This window comes from Ranitomeya variabilis, chromosome 1 (assembly GCF_051348905.1).
Source record: "Ranitomeya variabilis isolate aRanVar5 chromosome 1, aRanVar5.hap1, whole genome shotgun sequence".
Taxonomy (NCBI): Eukaryota; Metazoa; Chordata; class Amphibia; order Anura; family Dendrobatidae; genus Ranitomeya; species Ranitomeya variabilis.
Window position 1 is genome coordinate 32,802,930 of NC_135232.1, and position 19,740 is coordinate 32,822,669.

Consider the following 19,740-nt stretch of genomic DNA (forward strand, 5'->3'; position numbering starts at 1 on the left):
ATAATAGAAAGCGGTTCTACATTACTGGACATCCCCTGTAAGTGGTTAGAGGGCTGTATTGCAGGGGATTATGAGTGATCGAGGGGATTTAAGGTCATATCCCTGATAATAAGTTAATAAAATGGAAAACAAAAACTCACATTTTCCCATTTATTTATTATATATAAAACCAAAACCCCACATAATTGATATTGCCACAGAAGTAATGACCCCGATTACAAAAATTGTCCAACTTCTGAACCTACATGGCGAACGCAGTGAAAAAAAAAATATACCAGAAGTGCCGTTTTTATTTTACCGGCCTCCTCAAAAGATTGAACAAATATTGATTACAGATAAAAACACATGTACCTTAAATTGGATTTCAATGTATTTTTTTCATATATTAAATAAACACTAAGTTTAAATCACCCCCACACATTTACACTCCAAACATAATTATTTAGAAAAAAAAAAATGAAAAATATGCAGACTTAGTAATGTTTCATACATAAAAGTCTGATCATTCATTATAAAATCAATTCCCCCACACGTTAAACTCTGTAAAGGAAAAAAAACTGAAACTTAAAATTGACGCTTGTTCCTTCACTACATCTTCCCCCCAGAATGTACAGTAGTAATTAGAGTAATTAGAACATAACAGTAATGGGGGCATAAAATGACAACAGTTTATTAAGCCCAATAAAATCTGGAAAAAAAAAAAACTCACTATCTCCACAATCGCACAGAACAAGTTTCCAGCTCATCTTTATCCCACACTAAGCGAAGGAAAAATGAAATCCAAAACTACAACTCCCGTAATAGTCCTCATACGACCAGACTGACGGAAAAATAATGTTATGTAAAAAGTAACACGACTGCCCGGAAGGTGTTATATTTCTGGAGATAAACTCCCCAGTAAGTTTCTTATCCCCAATAGAATGAATTGCACTTTTCTAATATTCTGGTGTTTGTAGCGTTTTGTAATTATAATAGAATGGGAAACATTTTATTAAATTCCACAATAAAAATAACAGAAAAAGACGACTGTGACATCGGTGTAAATGTCCTTTATTTATAGATCAGTGATCAGGAAATACTGTAACATACATTTATAATTATTCCCATTTTTATGCAAAAAACACACAAAAGTCTTGGAGCAAAAATCCCGGGATTATGTTTCCTTCTGATTTCTGTGTTATTCTGGATGATATTTTTGGTGTTATATAATCTCTCGGGGCTGATTGCCTCACATTCAGTCAGGACCCGGTCATTAGCATAACATTAGCATATTCTGATCCACAAACATTTTTCTTCCTAAATCATTGTTACAATCACTCTATCCACTTCTGGCAAATGATCAGGTGCTCTTAAAGGGAAACTTTCAGGACGATTTTACTACTGAATCTAGAGGTCCAGCTGTATAGATCCCAGTAGAATAAATATGATGCCGTTCTGGTAGTGATCCGATGCGCCAGCGCTGAGAAACCCAACTCTGAAGCCACATGCAGATTAGTCTGTACGATCATTGGTTCATGTCAGCGCAGTCACAGTGCTCGTCCATGCTAATCTGCACGAGGCGTCAGAGCTGGATCTCTGTGTTTGTACATCAGATCCAGTGGCGTTACCGCCAAGGGCGGCAGGCCATGCGACTGCTATGGGGCCCCGAGGGGTGAGGGGGCCCACCGGAGTTGGACCACAACGGCTGTGCTGTGTGAGCGGAGAATATATGCGTGTCTTGTCTGCGGGTGTCTGTGTAAATCTGTGTGCAGGTGTCTGTCTGCGGGTGTCTGTGTGGGTGTCTGTTTGTGGGTGTCTGTGTGTGTATCCAAGCATTGTGTGATGGGACTACTACTCCCATCCGGCTATGTCTGCTGTAACATGTAACAGAGACAGCATGAACCGATGATGTGCTCAATTATAAAAAAAAAATAAAAAATTATATATTCACATACAATACTCATACTCGCCAAACACCTAATCCCTGACTCCCTCATTCCCCTGCAACAAAAATACAATGATAAACCAACATAACTACTCCCTGTCCGATGTAGTCCATTTAATAACGAGTGTCCAGCGATGATCTCCCGTATAGATCAGTCACATCAGGAGAGGTGACCACTCCACCAGCCTCCAACGATACACTGACAGGTGATCGCCCACTGCAGTGCATCACTGGAGTTCGTGTTGTCACTTGCGGTACCGCTGAGAGCAGCAGTGCCGTAAAGTGAGATCATGAACTCCGGTGAAATCTCAGTGATGCACTGCAGGACAGATTAGATCCTGTCAGTGTATCAATTGAGGCCGGGTACAGAAGTCACATCTCCTGATGTGACTGTTCTACACGGGAGATTGTTGTGGGACATGTTATTAAATGGACTACATCGGACAGGGAGTATTTTATGTTGGTTTATTATTTTATTCTTGTTGCAGGAGAACGAGGGAGTTGGGGATTAGGCGATGCAGTGCGTATAATAATCTTTATATAGCGCTAACATATTCCGCAGCGCTTTACCTGTTTGCACACATTATCATCTCTGTCCCCGATGGGGTTCACAATCTCAATTCCCTAACAGTATGTTTTTGGAATGTGGGAGGAAACCGGAGTACCTGGAGGAAACCCACGCAAACTCGGGGAGAACATACAAACTCCTTGCAGATGTTGTCCTTGGTGGGATTTGAACCCAGAACCCCAGCGCTGCAAGGCTGCAGTGCTAACCACTGAGCCACCGTGCTGTCAGTAAATTAAGATCAATAAAGGAGTCTGTGTGATTATTTCTAATAAAGGACTTTATTCTCACCTTGTCTTTATTTACATTATAACTATAGGTTTAGTAATGGATAGGTGTCTTATAGATGCCTCTCCATTACTAAGTCGTGGGCTTGATGTCACCGGACAATACAAAGGTGACATCAACCCAAATATGAACCCCACTTGCCACTGCTACAGGGCAAGTGGGAAAAGTGAGGCTAAGTGCCAGAATTGGTGCATCTATAAGATGTGCCATTTCTGAGGTGGCTGAGAGCTGATGTTTTTAGCCTGGGGGTTGCCAATATATATGGCCCCTTCCCAGGCTATTAATATCAGCCTGCAGCAGTCTGCCTAGCCTTTGCTGGTTCGATTTTAAAGAGGGATCCCATACAATTTTTTTCCTGGAGTTACCCTGCAAACTAGCCTGTAAAGGCTAAGCAAACACCTGCAGGAGCGAACGCAATTTTTTTTAAATAAGTTTTTGAAAAATAAACTGATATTGCGTTTCACACAGATTTTGTGTGCGTGTGTGTCTTTTGTTTAACTATTTACCATTTTATTAATGAGGGTATCTGGCTGAAACCCGTGCATTATTAAACCTTGGGCTGGGTATTACATATATATGTATATATATAATATTCACTTATATTTGTTTTGTGTGTGTGTAAGCATTATATTTGAACATGGTATGTAATGCTATTATGGTCTTCAATGGAGAATGTAACGTCCGGCCCTCGGGCCGTATACGACCCGCGATAGCATCTGGTTCGGCCCGCAGCCACTTTGCCTGTAATTTGGCCGCGGGCCCTTTATTTCTTCAGAGGTGCGCGCCGTTTTGTATCCCACGTGCTCTTTCCATCACTGCCCAGTCGGGAGAATCCTGCAGAGCAGCTCCAGGTAGATGAGGGACAAGTTGTAATCCGGGTGGGTAGTGGGGTCACAGACACAGGGGGATTATAATGGAGAGGTGCAGAAGTTTAGGCAGCAGATTGTGTGGAGGTAACGCTGGTGATGCGTCTCCTTCTACATTGTCAGTGAGCCTGCACCAGGGGGACACCGGAGTCCATGCACAGGAACCACCCCCAACTGGAGCCGCTGCCTCTACTCCATCCACAGGGGGTGTACCTGTCACTGCTGAGCGCCCAGCCATGTGGAGACTGGAGACCACCCATGTACACAGAGAAGTAGCAGAGCCGAGCGTGGCCCATCTTGCTGTGTGGCTGCAGTGTGTGAGCGCAGGATAATCACAGCATGCAGAAAGCAGGGGGCTACTTGCAGTCCTATGTGCAGTGTAAGGGGTCAGGAGACAAACACAGCTCTGCTGTACAGGGCACAACTGCAGCCACCGATTATACCAGGGGGAGCGAGGACACAGGAGCGTACATACACAACACTGGGCAAATATGCACACATCACACATATTTATCACACATACATACACCACATCACACATACATAAATCATATACATGTGCTGTACACGTACATACACCCATGTGCTGTGTTCCTCAAGTCCCGTGTACCACCCCATGTGCTGTGTACCTCAGGTCCCGTGTACCACCCCATGTGCTGTGTACCTCAGGTCCCGTGTGCCACCCCATGTGCTGTGTACCTCATGTCCCGTGTACCACCCCATGTGCTGTGTACCTCATGTCCCGTGTACCACCCCATGTGCTGTGTACCTCATGTCCCGTGTACCACCCCATGTGCTGTGTACCTCAGGTCCCGTGTACCACCCCATGTGCTGTGTACCTCAGGTCCCGTGTGCCACCCATGTGCTGTGTACCTCAGGTCCGGTGTGCCACCCATGTGCTGTGTACCTCCGGTCCCGTGTACCCCCCATGTGCTGTGTACCTCAGGTCCCGTGTACCCCCCATGTGCTGTGTACCTCATGTCCCATGTACCCCCCATGTGCTGTGTACCTCAGGTCCCGTGTACCACCCCATGTGCTGTGTACCTCAGGTCCGGTGTATAGTTGGCTAATGTTTAAGTTATTAATTTTATACAGCCCCCGAGCGCTATTATAAAATTCCAAAAGGGCCTTGGCAGAAAAAAGTTTCCCCACCCCTGATGTAAAAGAAGAGGTTGGACAAGGAAATTACATCACTTTTTTTTTTTTGTTAAATAATATATCTTTATTTTGCTTACAAAACGCATACAAATCCGCATCGAAAATCCGCATGAATTTCCACATCAAATCTGTGTGAATTTTCACCTGCGTTTTCTGCCAAGAGAGGAAGAATCTGCGCAGATTTTTACAATAGCAAGTCTGCAACGTGCGCACATACCCTTAAGAGCACCTGTTGATTTTGTGTGTGTGTGTGTGGGGGGGGGGGGGGGGGCATTCAAACTTCTGCTATGGGGTCCCATGATTTCTATGTCTGCCCCTGATCGAATCACTACAATACAGATGTCATTATTATTGTTGCACCAGTGATATACATTCATACCACTATACTCAACCCTAATAAGAAAATACAAAGCTGCACTCTGGATTGTTTAGAATGGTAAATATAGAAAATTGGAACTGCATTACGGCCATAGAAAATAGGTAAGGCTACGTTCACATTTGCGTTGCGTCGGGCGCAGGTTCGGCGACGCATAGCGGCGCATGCGTCATGCGCCCCTATATTTAACATGGGGGCGCATGGACATGCCTTGTCTTGTGTTTTGTGGCGCATGCGTCATTTTTGGCGCAAGCATCAGGGCGCAGAGGACGCTGCATGATGCATTTTTTTTGCGCCGAAAATCATGCCAAAATTGGACGCATGCGTCACAAAAAGCTGCGTTTTGCGTGCGTTTTGCATTGCGGCGCCGACGCTGCGCCCAACAACACAAATGTGAACGTAGGGTAAGTGCTATATTATGTATATATTTTCCAAAATGCCATATATACAGAATATAGCACTTGCCTATTTTCTATGGCCGTAATGTAGTTTCAATTTTCTAGATTTACCATTCTAAACACTCCAGAGTGCAGCTTGCAGTTTCTTAATTGTTGTGTTAGCTGGCACCTGTTCACACTAGTTGGGGATGTGCTGGTCAGTTTTTCTGTTTGTATTAAACTCATCCCTATACATTCTCCTTATAATAACTCAACCCCCATCCTCTTCCCGCTGGGATCAGATGATGCAGTCGGCGTTATTACCCTGATGAGTGATCAGTGCGGAGCTGATAACGGTGAGCGCTCTGCAGTGCGGAGCCGATAACGGTGAGCGCTCTGCAGTGCCATCTAAGGCCCCTTTACACGCCCGTATGAAATCAGTACCGGAATAACAGTACCGGTGTCACCATGTTTTGGATCAGTGTGCCTCTGGTATAATACAACATTTGCTCTGTTCTCCGATGTTTCCTGTCCTGATATCAAATCGTACAAATAGAAAAATATCACCCAAATCAGAACAAGACTGAAGCTACTAGAAAATGAAACCTAAATCCTTCCAGAAAATGTTATAGCGAATGAAAAAAGCATGAAATAAAGCGACATAATGTTATATACAAGCATCCCGTCCCCAGTATAATGCGCCATTAATGAGAATAACTGTGTAAGATACACAAATATGTAAAGACTTCACCCAAAAGCTTCCTGTAATCTCCGAGAATATGTGACCACCATTACCAGGACCCAGCCGGAGGCCTCACAATTCTGCTTTGTAATTGTTTTTTTCTAAGCGGTCATTTTATTCCGGGATTAGACTAAATAATAATGAGATTATTGTATACGGCCGGTTCCTGTACAATCGCACACAATGAAATGAAGCAATGACCGATAAATGGGGAGATTCTTCAGTCCACAAGGATGGAGGCAGAAGACGTCTCTCGTCCGGCTCTGTAATGACAAAAAGTACAAACAGCTCCCATTAGAGATCATCACACCGGTCTAATAATGTCCTAAATGCTCCATCACCTTCTATAACGGGAAAGTACCAATAATATATGTATATGTCACTACATGAGCTTTACTACGCCAGAAAGTGAGAGGCGACATATTGTGTAAAGGACACGACGCCTCTGAGTGACGACTGTACAGTTATATATAGAGATAACTATGTGACTATAGATTTATCACTTATCTGCCGCTGATCCTGAGTGACGTTATAGCCATAATCTGGATGTCACTGGGAATCGTCCACAAGCCCCGACAGATAACTGCGAGAGCGTAGCTGAGCTCCTAATACTGTGGGCAATGTGCTCTCTTGGACATCCTGCCAGCAGCAGATACAGTCTTGCTGGAATGTTTGTGAACACTTCAGAATTTTCCAGATTTCTGTATAAATTTTGCCTAAAACTACATCAGATTTTATCAGTAGATGAAGAGAATCCAAACAAATGAGTCAAAAATATTAGATTTTGCAATTTTATTATTGAGGAAAATTATCATAAGTTTGTGAACCTTTGCTCTCAATATCTGGAGTGTCGCCATGTGCAGCAATAACTGCATCTAAATGTGTCCAGTAATTGTTGGTTCGTCCTGCACATCGGCTTGTAGGAATTGTGGCTAATTCCTCTCTACAGAACAGCTTCACCTTTGGGTTTTCTCTCATAACTGTTCACTTCAGCTCCTTCCACTATAGGACTAAGGTCAGGACTGTGTCTTGTTCACTCAAACTTTATTCTTCTTTAACCATTCTTCTGTAGAACGACTTATGTGCTTTGGTTCATTGTCTTGGAGGATGACAGGCGTTGCCTTTGATATTCAGCTCATGGACAGATGTGACATTTTCCTCTGAATGCTATAGTCTCATCAGTGATGGCCGCCATTCTGGTCTAGATGCACCAAACTGGACCAAACCATGACACCACTGTGTTTCTCAGATTGTATGAGGTTTTTATGCTCTAATGCAGGGTATTTCTTTCTCCAAACCAATGCGTCTTATTTAAACCAAAAAGCTCTAATTTTGTTTCGTTCATCCACAAAACATTGTTCCTTTTAGCCTTCTTGCTTGTCCAGGTGATCGTTAGCAAACTATAGGTCGACAGCAATGTTCATTTTGAGGAGAAATGACTTGCAGTCCTGCCATGCACACCACACACCATTGTTGTCCTCCTGATGGTGGATTCATGAACATTGACTAATGTGAGAGAAGCCTTTAGTTGCTTAGAGTTTACCTTGGGTTCCTTTGTCACCTCGTGGACTATTATATGCCTTGCTATTAGAGTGATCATTTTTGATCAAACACTCCCGGGGGGGTGATTTTCTTTCATCTGTACAATATGTCTGACTGTGGCTTGTTGAATTCCAAACTAATTAGAGATATTTTGTAACCTTTTCCAACCTGATGAGCATCAACAACTACTCTTCTGAAGTGCTCAGAAATCTCCTTTGTGCCATGATACACTACTACAAACATGATGTGATGACTAGACTTTGATAGATTGCTGAAACAGGACATCCACTTACACCTGATTGACATTCCATTGATTGAAAGCATCAGACTAATTTCACCTTGCTAATTCTAAAGGTTCACATACTTCTGACACTCAGACACGTGATATTGGTTCATTTTTCCTCGTTTAAAAAAATTCAAAGCCTAATATTTTTGACTCATTTGCTTGGTTTTGTTCTATGCCTCTACTTTTAGGACTTATGTCAAATTTATGCAGAAAAATGGAAAATTATGAAGGTTTCCAAAACTATGAAGCAGCACTGTACATAGGAGATTATTTGCTAGGACAGGGTATACAAAGGGTTAAATTAAACAATCCAACCCTATAAACGGCCATGTGGTGGTATGAGGAAGGACGCCTGCTCCTCTGATTCCTTCTCTTAGGTCGCCTCTTCTGTGGTGAAGGTATCTGAGGATTCATAAGCTGGGTGAGAGGAGGACTAGGGAGGTGTGGCTGTAAGGTGAATGCACGGTCCGGTAGAAAAGGAAACCGCTCACAACCGGGAAATTATATGCAGCATGAGCTCAGCGGCGAGCGTACTGCCCAGCAAAGATGGGACAGCCATCTCTTCAGTAGGTCCAGTATTGGGAGCACGGACATAGAGTGGAGCACAGGGGCGAAGGAAGGTAGTTTCCTGACCACATCTCTGATTCTGTCATTTTCCCTACCTCTCTGGTACTGACCCAAGGGCTGATGACCATTTCCCCTTAGCTCACTGCACCAGTCAACGACTACTTTGTAGATGCAACACATGGGCTTTTACAGCAGCCTCCATGTTACCCAACAGCAAAGATTAATCTACCAGACAGCATCTTTGGATACAGCAAGGACGTCCGTACTTGTCAGTAGAGTTACAGACTGTATCATTCCTTATCCACCGTCTTTTAATCCTCATTAAAGAAACCTCATTATCCCCATGCTGCAAGGTGTCCATCAGGCTCAGGCTTTCTCCCGTTCTCATTATTCTCCAGAACTCTCTACAATGGACCCTTTTTTCACTATTATGAGACCCCTGTATAATGACCCGGACCATGTTACAGTGTCTGAAAGTGAGATCACATCCCTCACACTGCTGAGAAATATCACAATAAATTTTGTATCTGGTTCTTGCTGGTTTAAGCTTGATGAAGGGTTGAAACCCGCAACATTGTGACACTACTGTCACCCTACATCAATCTATGCGCTAGGTACCTTCTTTTTTTACTGTATTTTTCATAGCAATTTTGCACATAAATATTTCATATATACATGATACAGCGCTTTATTTCCCCATTTTCTATGGCAGTAATGCAGTTTCAATCTTCTATAGCAGTGTTTCCCAAACTCCAGTCCTCACGGACCCCAACTGGTCATGTTTTCAGGATTTCCTTATTATTGCACAGGTGATGGAAGTATCAGGAGTTCTCTCACTTGTGCAGCACTATGGAAATTCTGAAAACATGACCTGTTGGGGTCCGTGAGGAGTGGAGTTTTGGAAATACTGTTCTAGAGTAATCATTCTTGGTAAATCATGGTGTAACCTTTATCGTTTTTAAACTCAACACTGACTGACAGCTTATGGCCCATAGAACAGTGACAATCAGTGCTGTATGCATTAGCTTCTGAATATATAGGACTACAGAGCAGGAGCTCATCACTGAGAGGACTAGCAGAGCTGCAGCAGACAGGGCCGGCGTTAGGGGCAGGCAGACTAGGCAGCTGCCTGGGGCCCCCGCTGCCCTAGGGGCCCCCAGCCAGGGGCAGACATACTGCTGATGGCACTGCTCCGGGGCCCAGAGGTGGAGGGGGGCCCCTGCAGGCAGGCCCGGTATCATGCAGGGTCGGGCCCCTCTCACTCCCTCCTGTAATCACGGAACACCGGGTGCCGGGGAGAGAGCGGGGCGCGAAGTGCAGGAGATCAAAAAGGGGGCGTGTCATGCAGGGAGAGATGCTGGCCAATGAACGCTTTCCTTACCTCACAGTGACTAGACTGAGGAAAGCGCTCACTGGCTGCCGTCTGTCCCCCTGCATGGAGCGTCCCAATGGTGAGTGCTCGCCTACAGTCAGGGGCCCCGGCTGCACAGCATATAGAGACATCAGTGGAGGAAGAGCAGGACTTCTTCTGCTCCCTCCACTGTTCTGTTCAGAGCAGGCTGCAGCGTCTCCTCACAGAGAAGAGATGGGGGAGGAGCTCACTGCAGGGGACAGCACGGCAGCAGCAGGGGGCCGATATCAGGTGCTGTCTGCTCTGTGCCCCATCCCCCACAGTGGGGTCTGCAGCCCTCTCCAGCTGAACTGACCTGCAGGGCTCATCTGATCACCTATAGAAGATTAGTATGTATGTATGTATATATATGCTTGTATGTGTATGTGTGCATCTGTGTGTATCTATGTGTATGTTTCTGTCTGTGTGTGTGTATCTGTGTATGTACGGTATATGTGTGTATGTATGGTATAGTTGTATGGCTGTGTGTGTATGCATGTACAGTATGTGTGTATCTGTGTATGTGCAATAATTTGTATGGATATATGGTATATATGTATGTTTATGTGCATGTACATACAGTATATGTGTATGTACGGTACGTGTATGTGTATCTGTATGTTCGGTATATGTGTGTGTATGCATGTACGGTATATGTATGTATGTACGGTATGTGCATTTGGGTGTATTTTATATGTATGTACGGTATGTGTGTACTATATGTATATAACTGTATCTGTGTATGTACGGTATATGTATGTGTATCTGTGTGTATGTACGGTATATGTGTGTATGGCATTTGTGTGAATGTACGGTATATGCATGTGTGTATGTACGGTATGTGTATGTATGATGGTATATGTATGTGTATCTGTTTGTATGTATGATATATGTATGTGTTTGCATATACTGTATTTGTATGTGTATCTGTGTGTACGTACGGTGTATGTATGTGTATTTGTGTGTATGTATGGTATATGTATGTACGGTATGTGTATACTATATGTGTATATAACTGTATGTGTGTATGCATGTAATGTGTATGTCTGTGTGTATGTACGGTATGTGTATCTGTGTGTATGTACGGTGTATGTATGTACAGTATATGCCGGAACAAAAATCATTGTTCTCATCAGCACATCGCCCAGTTAAAACTGCAGATATTCTGCTAAGATGATACTATATGGGGACAGATTGATTTACTAGTGATCATTCTGTCCCCAGCCAGTGTAAAGAGGCTGGAAACAAGTGGCGAATGACTTCAATATTGTTGATCACGCTCGTTTAGTGGCCTGAAATCAGCGCATGTAGCTACAACCAAAATGTTTCTGTTGGTGCAATATGTTAGCATTTGGGGCCCCATTTTAAACTTTTGCCTAGGGCCCCACTTTGCCTAAAACCGGCCCTGGCAGCAGATAAAACGGCGTGTTATCAAACTACAGCAAGTGACCCAGCTCTGGAATCAGGGTCTCTGACCCTACTTTATGCTGCTCTCAGATAAGACAGAAAAACCCGGTGATAGTTTCTCTTTAATCCCAGTGGAGAAGGGAGGACTGAAGATTATTAATGCCGGCGTGTCTCCCAGGCTGTAGTAGAGAACCTTCTCCTGCACTGACTGTTTTTGCAAATTTTTATTCTTTTTCTTTACTTTCTCCATTTTTAGTGTATGACCAGCTGTAAAGGAATCTGTCTGCTCCCCCAGTCTGCACCGTCCCTGTACCGGGAATATACAGCATTTATATTCTCCTTTTGTTAATGATGATCACGTTATAAATGATCAATATACAATGCTCAAAAAAATAAAGGGAACACTATAAAATCCCACATCCTAGATATCACTGAATGAAATATTCCAGTTGTAACTCTTTATTCATTACATAGTGGAATGTGTTGAGAACAATAAAACCTAAAAATTATCAATGTAAATCACAACTAATGTCCCACGAAGGTCTGGAGTTGGAATGATGCTCAAAATCAAAGTGGAAAATGAAGTTACAGGCTGATCCAACTTCAGTGGAAATGCCTCAAGACAAGGAAATGATGCTCAGTAGTGTGTGGCCTCCACGTGTCTGTATGACCTCCCTACAATGCCTGGGCATGCTGCTGATGAGGCGGCGGAGGGTCTCCTGAAGGATCTCCTCCCAGACCTTGGCAGTCTGTGGGGCAACGTGACGTTGGTGGATCGTGCGAGACATGATGTCCCAGATGTCTTCAATCGGATTCAGGCCTGGGGAATGGGCAAGCCAGTCCATAGCCTCAATGCCTTCTGTCACGATAATGCCAAAAATGTCATATTGTGAGTTTAGTTCTAGAGAGTACCATGTCACAGGCACAAGTGCAGCTGTGACCCCCCTTTCTCCTTCCCCACCCCCCATTCGACCATCCAAAGGCAAAGCTTAGGGCAGAGACACTGTGTAACTGGAGACTAGTGTGTGAGCAGGGTGTGGCTTTTTTTTAAACTTGTTTTATTGAAGGATTCCACAAAACAAGATAACAAACATGATATCATAGCATCGTATCAAAACAATCCACATCTCAAAATTAAATTGATGTAAATATGACAGAATAGCTTCAATAATAAAGTATACAAACAAAACTTGACATTCAGTATGATATATTTTACCAAGCACTGCACTTTCCAATCAACGAGTCTTCAATGGATGTTTAAGAAAAACTCGTATCAAATCAGATCATGATAGACATTTGTTAGTTAACTATCCCACATAGATCATCACATTCCCAATCTAGAATAGATGTACACATCAGGGGGGACAATATCGCGAGATTGAAGAGGCCATAGCTACAGGAGCCAGGTGCGTCAATGGCGAGTCACACCACCTTTCCCAAATTTTCTGAAATTTTTGGGGACATCCTCTGTTTTTGTATAGTATGTTCTCATAAGGAATTACATCATTCACTAATTTCTTCCATTGATTAATCGAAGGAGATTTCCCCCCATCCACCTCAGTACTATCGCTTTCCTAGCTATGAATAGTTTCCCTGAGAAATATTCTATCATGGTGGACCCACATCTCCTCATCCACGGCCCCTAGAATGCACAATTCTGGTCTACATTCGATTGGTATCCCCATTATCCGCTCCAGTGTATCTACAACCTTACTCCAAAATCTCCGTATAATCCTACAGTTCCAAATAAGGCGCCAAAAATCGGCCCCGGGTTCCCCACATCTGTGGCATTCATCGGACGTTCCTCTACCAAATAGAGATAGGATTGGTGAAGGATATACAACTGTATTAATTTATTATTTGCAGCAGGTGATACCAATGTATGTGCTTCCAGGATATCGCTCCATTGATCATCAGCAATAGATGGAATCAGGTGTCTCCACCTACTCTCCACAGCAAGCTGAGTAGATGCGATTTTAGCGTTTAACAAAAGTGTAGATGGAAGATATTACTCCTGTGGGTCCCTGGGTCGATAGGAATACTATCAGCGGGTATTTAGATATTCTCATTCTATGGGAACTGATACATTATAGCGTGTCTTAATTGCAAATATCTATAAAAATCTCTGTGGGGAATTCCAAACCTGACATGAATTTGTTCAAACGATAATAAAGTTTAATTTAAAAAACTGAGCAAGTGAAGTCATTCCATTTTGTTTCCAGAACACCGGATCATGTAAATCCAAAAGGTGTGGAAATTCAGGATTATCCCATATCTGAAGATCCTCAATTTGATCAGTGAATTTCAAAATGCGTTTACTTTCTCGCCAAACCTGTATTGCTAGGTTATGCGCAAACAACAACCCCTGGGGTGGTCTGTATGACCCTTCCAACATTGCCCACGGGGTACTCCTTCCCAAGAAATGTACGAGATGGGCTTCTGCTTTGTTAAGTTCACCCTGAGTTACCCAACATTTTAAGTAGCGCAGCTGGCCAGCCAGATAATACAAGTATAAGTCAGGGACCGCATATCCACCTTGGTCTTTAGGCCTCTGTAGGGATCCCATACTTAATTTAGGTCTTGACAATCCCCATATAAACGCTGCCATCATGCTATGTAGTTTCCTGAAGAAACTTTTAGGGATCTTTAATGATATGTGTTCCAGCATATATAAGCATTTAGGAAGAATTATCATTTTAATTAATCCAACTCTTCCTGCAACAGATAAGGGAAGTCGGGACCATACCCCAAACTTAATTTTCATCAGATCCTCCAGAGGGTATATATTATTCCTAAGATCTCTAATTGGATTTTGATTAGTCACGATACCCAAATATTACAATTTTTGTACCACCTTTAAACCACATAACACGGGTACAGTTATATTATCTATTATTGGCATAATCACAGACTTACTCCAATTAATTTTAAGGCCAGATAGTTCCCCAAAACAATTAATAAGATCAATTGCCCTTGGAAGAGACTGTTCCACTCTCTCCAAAAAGAGTACCAGATCGTCAGCATACAGTCCCACCTTATCCACTCTAGAATTAATCTTAATTCCTTCCACCAGAGGGTCCTGTCTAATTGCAAGCGCAACCGGCTCAATTGCAAGAGCAAATAAGATTGGGGACAGTGGGCAGCCCTGTCTGGTTCCCCTACCCAAGTCAAAATAATCCGACAGCAAGCCATTAACAAGAATATTAGCTCTGGGCTTATAATAAAGTAATTTAATCCACTTACAAAATTTGTCTGAGAACCCAAATTTCAGAAGAATACGTTGCAGAAACATCCACTCCATTGAATCAAAAGCCTTCGCAGTATCAAGAGAGGCTATCGCCCAAGGCTTCTCATATTTGTGTCCTATCTGAGTTAGGACCTGCACTCTTCTAATATTTGAGGAGGTGGATCTCCCCGGCATGAAACCAGATTGATCTTCATGTATTATGGTTAATATTACTGTTTTAAGTCTATTGGCTATCAGTTTAATCAGAATTGTATAATCTGTATTAAGAAGAGATATGGGGCGGTAAGAGGTACATTCCTCAGCAGGTTTATCTGGCTTGGGTATTACCACTATGGTGGCATCATAAAAGGATTGGGGGAGTGAATGTCCTGCAAGCGCCCCAGAAAGGGTCTGCATCAGAACCGGCCCTATCTGATCAAGATATCTTTTATATAGTTCTATGGGTATGCCATCAGGGCCCAGGGTTTTCCCATTACAGAGAGACATGGCTGCTTCCCGAATCTCCTCCAACGTGATATCTCTATCTAAAGAGGTCCGGTCTTCATGGGAAAGTTTAGGGAACTCTATACGATCCAAATATTTGTCAATTTCCTCCATAGTATGATTTAGTTGGGAACTAAACAATTCTCTAAAATATTCTTCAAATCTGTTTGCAATTTGGTCAGATTTAAGCATCGGAGTTCTATCCACCGCACTGATGGCAAGAATGGACGGGGACATTTGATTTTGTTGGACCATAAGTGCCAAAAATGTACTCGACTGATTTCCCAATTCAAAATATGTCTGTTTAGAGAAAGAGTTTTCTCTGCGCCTTCTCCTTTAAATGTGTCAAGTATTCCCTTCCCTTACCCAGCCATCCATTCAGTGAAGTATCAGAGGGGTTATAGATATATTCAGCTTCCAACAATTTACATTCCTCAGCCAATCTCTGCTCCCTAATACAGGACTCTCTTTTAATGTATGAAATTGTAGATCTGACACATCCCCTCAAATATGCTTTAAGAGTGTCCCATACTATCAGTTTATCAGGAAAATCATTACGATCTGCGCTGAATACCTCTAATTGGTCTCCTATAAGGGACAGCCAAAATGGGTGTATGCGGAATCTCTTGGGTCTATTGGGGCCACCTAAGTGAAGGCGTATCATCAATGGAGCATGGTCCGACACTGCCCTAGGAAGGTACTCAATTTCGGGCAGGTCAGACAATGCAGCACTGTTTCCAAATGCAATGGTCAATTCTGGACAGACAATGAACAGCTGGCGTATAACAGGAGAATTCCTTCTTAAGGGGATGTTGCTGTCTCCACAAATCATTCCAGCTCATTTCTTTTATAAAAGCTTCAAGTATAGTAGTGTCTTGATTACTAGGCCTCAAGTTTGCAGCACTCATTCTATCCTAATAGATGTTAAGTATCATATTGAAATCACCCATACATATCATTTTAGCATCAGGATATTGCGATACAAAGATCACAGCTTGATTAAGTATCTCCATCTTAGCTGGTGGTGGATTATAGACATTGAGCAATACATAAGGCATCGTATCTATAAATGTATAAATAAAAATAAATCTACCCTCTGGGTCCCTTTTAACCAGTTGAACCGACCATCGCAAAGACTTATGTACGATAATGACCACCCCCCTAGAATAGGATGTGTGTGTAGTGTGTCTGCCATTGTATCCAGGGTTTATTCCTTCTGGATATAGTGTCTGGTTTTAGGTGAGTTTCCTGAAGACATATTCTCTGCGCCTGTATTTTACGTATTTGAGAGAATACCATATTCCTTTTCCTTGCGGTCCCTAATCCCCTGATGTTCCAAGAGAGGAGCTTAAGTGACACCATGTGGGACTTGTAAAGATTTTTTTTCAAAAATAACTTCCACTTTGAGAATCATCAAATCCAAGACATACAAATTATTTCCTGATGGCAGAATATAAGAGCAGTTTTGGTTATGAACAAAATTGTCTAAAGAAGTAAAAAACATTGACCAGTAACGATCATAAAGATATAACAAGAGATGCCTATAAACTTCTCTAAACTCTACTTTTCCCAATCAATCCGAACCACCAATAACAAGATTATCAGATATAGTGCATACCTTAAAGCAATTTTACCACCTCACAACTAGGCCCCCACTTCCCTTCCTCCATCTCCCCTTCCCATCCCTGGTAGAATAGTCACAGGGTCATTGGTCCAATCACCTAGTTTTAACTAAATCCATAAGGTAACCGGGCTTTCAGACCAGGACGAATGGCGCCTCGCCACTCCCCCATTACCGATATTTATTAACTTCCCAGGAACAGGAGTCTAGATGGTTATATATTCAGGATATTGCCACAATTCTCACAGAAAATTATTCAGAAGGGGGGCAATTTGAAAACATCAATTTAACCAGTAATAATTGAACAGAAGAATAAACAGTAGTAAAAAAAAACGTAGCCAGTGTCCATTACCATGACCAAATCCAAGTGTGAACACAAATACTGACATGAATCAAAAGCACCAGTTTGTTAGGCTCAAGTCAAGATTCATTATAAGGACCATCAAAATTTTGTTTTAAAACAGGGTGAACTTTACCATGACCGAGCCCGGGTATGAACACAAATATTACATACATCAAAAGTAACTGTAGATCAGGCTCAAGTCAATATTCATTATAAGAAGCATCAAAATGGAAAAATGCATGGAAAAGGAGAAAAACAGTCTTTTATAACTAACAGTAATTATTTTTACTAATTTTGATGTCTTTCTCTCCTGGAGATCCATTCCTCTGCCTCCGTCGGGTTCTGAAAAAAAAACCACCCTCTCACCATCTACCACTCTGAGCCTGGCAGGATACGCCATTGAATAAATCACATTGGAATTCTTCAGACGTCTCTTAGTTGAAGTAAACGAAGCTCTTCTTTTCTGTAAATCAGCCGAAAAATCTGGAAACAACATCACAGTAACATCTTCATGTTTAACAACCTGGGCCGTACGCGCCAATTGCAGGATATAGTCTCTGTCTTTCCAGTTTAGAAATCTGGTCAGCAGGGGTCTAGGAGGAGCCCCCGGAGGATTTGGTTTTCCAGGTACACGATGTGCCCTCTCCACTGCAAAAGCATCAGAAAAAGTGGCATCCGGAAAAAGCTTGCGGATCCATCTTTCCACAGAATCACTAGGGCTACTCCCCTCCGCCCTTTCGGGCAGTCCAATTATACGGATATTGTTTCTCCTCAGTCTGTTCCCCAGGTCGTTAGTTTTTTTTGGACGCACAGCTCCAGTTTTTGTTCTATCACTCTGATACGCTCAGGTAAAGGTGCTGTGTGGTCCTCCAGACGCGAGATCCTCTCCTCTGCATGACGAACTTTCTCGCCCAAATTTGACATATCATTACGGAGTAGACCCAGGTCAGCCTTGACCTCTTCAATTTTACCCGTTAAAGAAGCTGTACTGTCCTGAATAGCAACTAGCAATTGTGCGGAAACCTGTTTCAGAGTGGGTTCTGGAGCCATATCATCTGGTTCTTCGTCCTGAGTTGATTTATTTAAAGATTTATGCTCAGATGCAGAGTTACTTCCCCTGGCATAGGTCTTCAGCTTTTCTGCTGCAGACTGCTGTTTTGCCGGACTCATGGTGTCTTCCCAAAATATGTATGTAGTATAAAGATAAGTCTTGCAACTGGTTATTCAGCATGCATCCACTAAATATTGGTAGCGGTTCGGACACCACTAGTTCAAGGATTACAGTCAGTTCTCTATGCAATTTGCTGCATATTTATTTGCAAATAGCACACTTCACGGAAGGGGCACTAGGTGGCAGCAGTGCGCTACAATCTGCAGGTTCATAGGGATTAACCCCTTGATTTGCATTAGAATTCCACAACGTTCAGAGAGGGGGGAAAGGGAGGGAGAAATTAACCCTTTCAATCCACAAGTTCAGTGTTTATGCTGCAGCAGTCAGGTCAGCCCAGTTAATCCCAGTTACCTCAGGATTGCAAGTCCCCAGCACTTGAGCCTCACAGCTGCCTCCACGTGTCAGGAGGAATTTCAAGATGGCCGGCGTCTCCTTGCTCCTCTCCCGCCACCAGCAGTCCAGAGTCTTCAGGGGGAGGAACCGAGCCCAAGCGCGACTCCCGACCGTCCCTCGACCCGCTCTCTGCTCACCGGAGGACCCCCGCAGGGCAAGGTAATATCTTCAGGCGGGAGGAATTTTGCAGCCGCTCAGCACGCCCAGCACCTCCGCCGCCGCGACTCTGCAGCTGTGCCGCTCTCCGGAGCAGACGGAGTCTCCGCTCCTCCCCACTGACTCCCGATGTATCCTCCATCCCCACCGAGGCTGGGAACTGCCGTACAGTAAGGCAGTAGCTCGGTGAGATGGAGAACGGCCGGGAGAGCTCAGCGCTGCACGTCCACTCTCCTCAGCGTCCTGGCCACGCCCACCAGGGTGTGGCTTTTAAACTGCAGACGACCAACCCTGTAGGGCCACTCATTCCCTCCTCCCCTTGGGCTTGGAATGCCTTTGTCTCCAGACTCTAAGAACGTAAATAACCAAGAGCAGTGCATATCATTACTCAGCCCTTTTAGTGATGTCACAAGCCCAGAAGTATAAGTTACTACACTTAGCCCAGCCTTCATTCTTTCCTGGGACCTTAATGCACAAAGACCCTTTGTCATGCATTGTGATGTCTGGATCCTCAATCAGCATGGTTAGCCTGCAATGACTTAAGCAAAATGTGAGTGTAATCTTCTATTTTAATCCTTATTTTATTTGTAGTTGCAATGTACATATGATTGTCTCCTTTATAATATCTTTTAAATATTTTTGTAAATACTGCCTATCTTTTACGGAGTAAAAAATGTCATTTTACTAGCTTGTGTCTTCTGCTGTATACGAACTGTGTCCTCTGAGGTGAATTACACTACTGATTTGGGTTGGCTCCGGACCCATTAACCTTTGGTGAAATCGGAGCTGGTGGCGACATACCTTGTCCTGTGCAATCGGGCATCTCTGCAGCTACTGG

At 43.3% G+C, this 19,740-nt stretch overlaps 1 protein-coding gene across 1 annotated transcript in view; it reads right to left on the reverse strand.

The window, feature by feature from the left end:
- Positions 1–1,034: 1,034 nt before the first annotated feature.
- Positions 1,035–19,740, reverse strand: part of LOC143804143 (class I histocompatibility antigen, F10 alpha chain-like) — a 134,864-nt gene continuing 116,158 nt past the window's right edge. Inside the window, exons 8-9 of the mRNA XM_077281937.1 lie at positions 4,688–6,559; positions 1,035–4,618 (exon numbers count right to left, since the gene is read on the reverse strand). The gene's annotated coding sequence lies outside the window, so the exon portion shown is untranslated. The remainder of the gene's footprint in view (positions 4,619–4,687; positions 6,560–19,740) is intronic.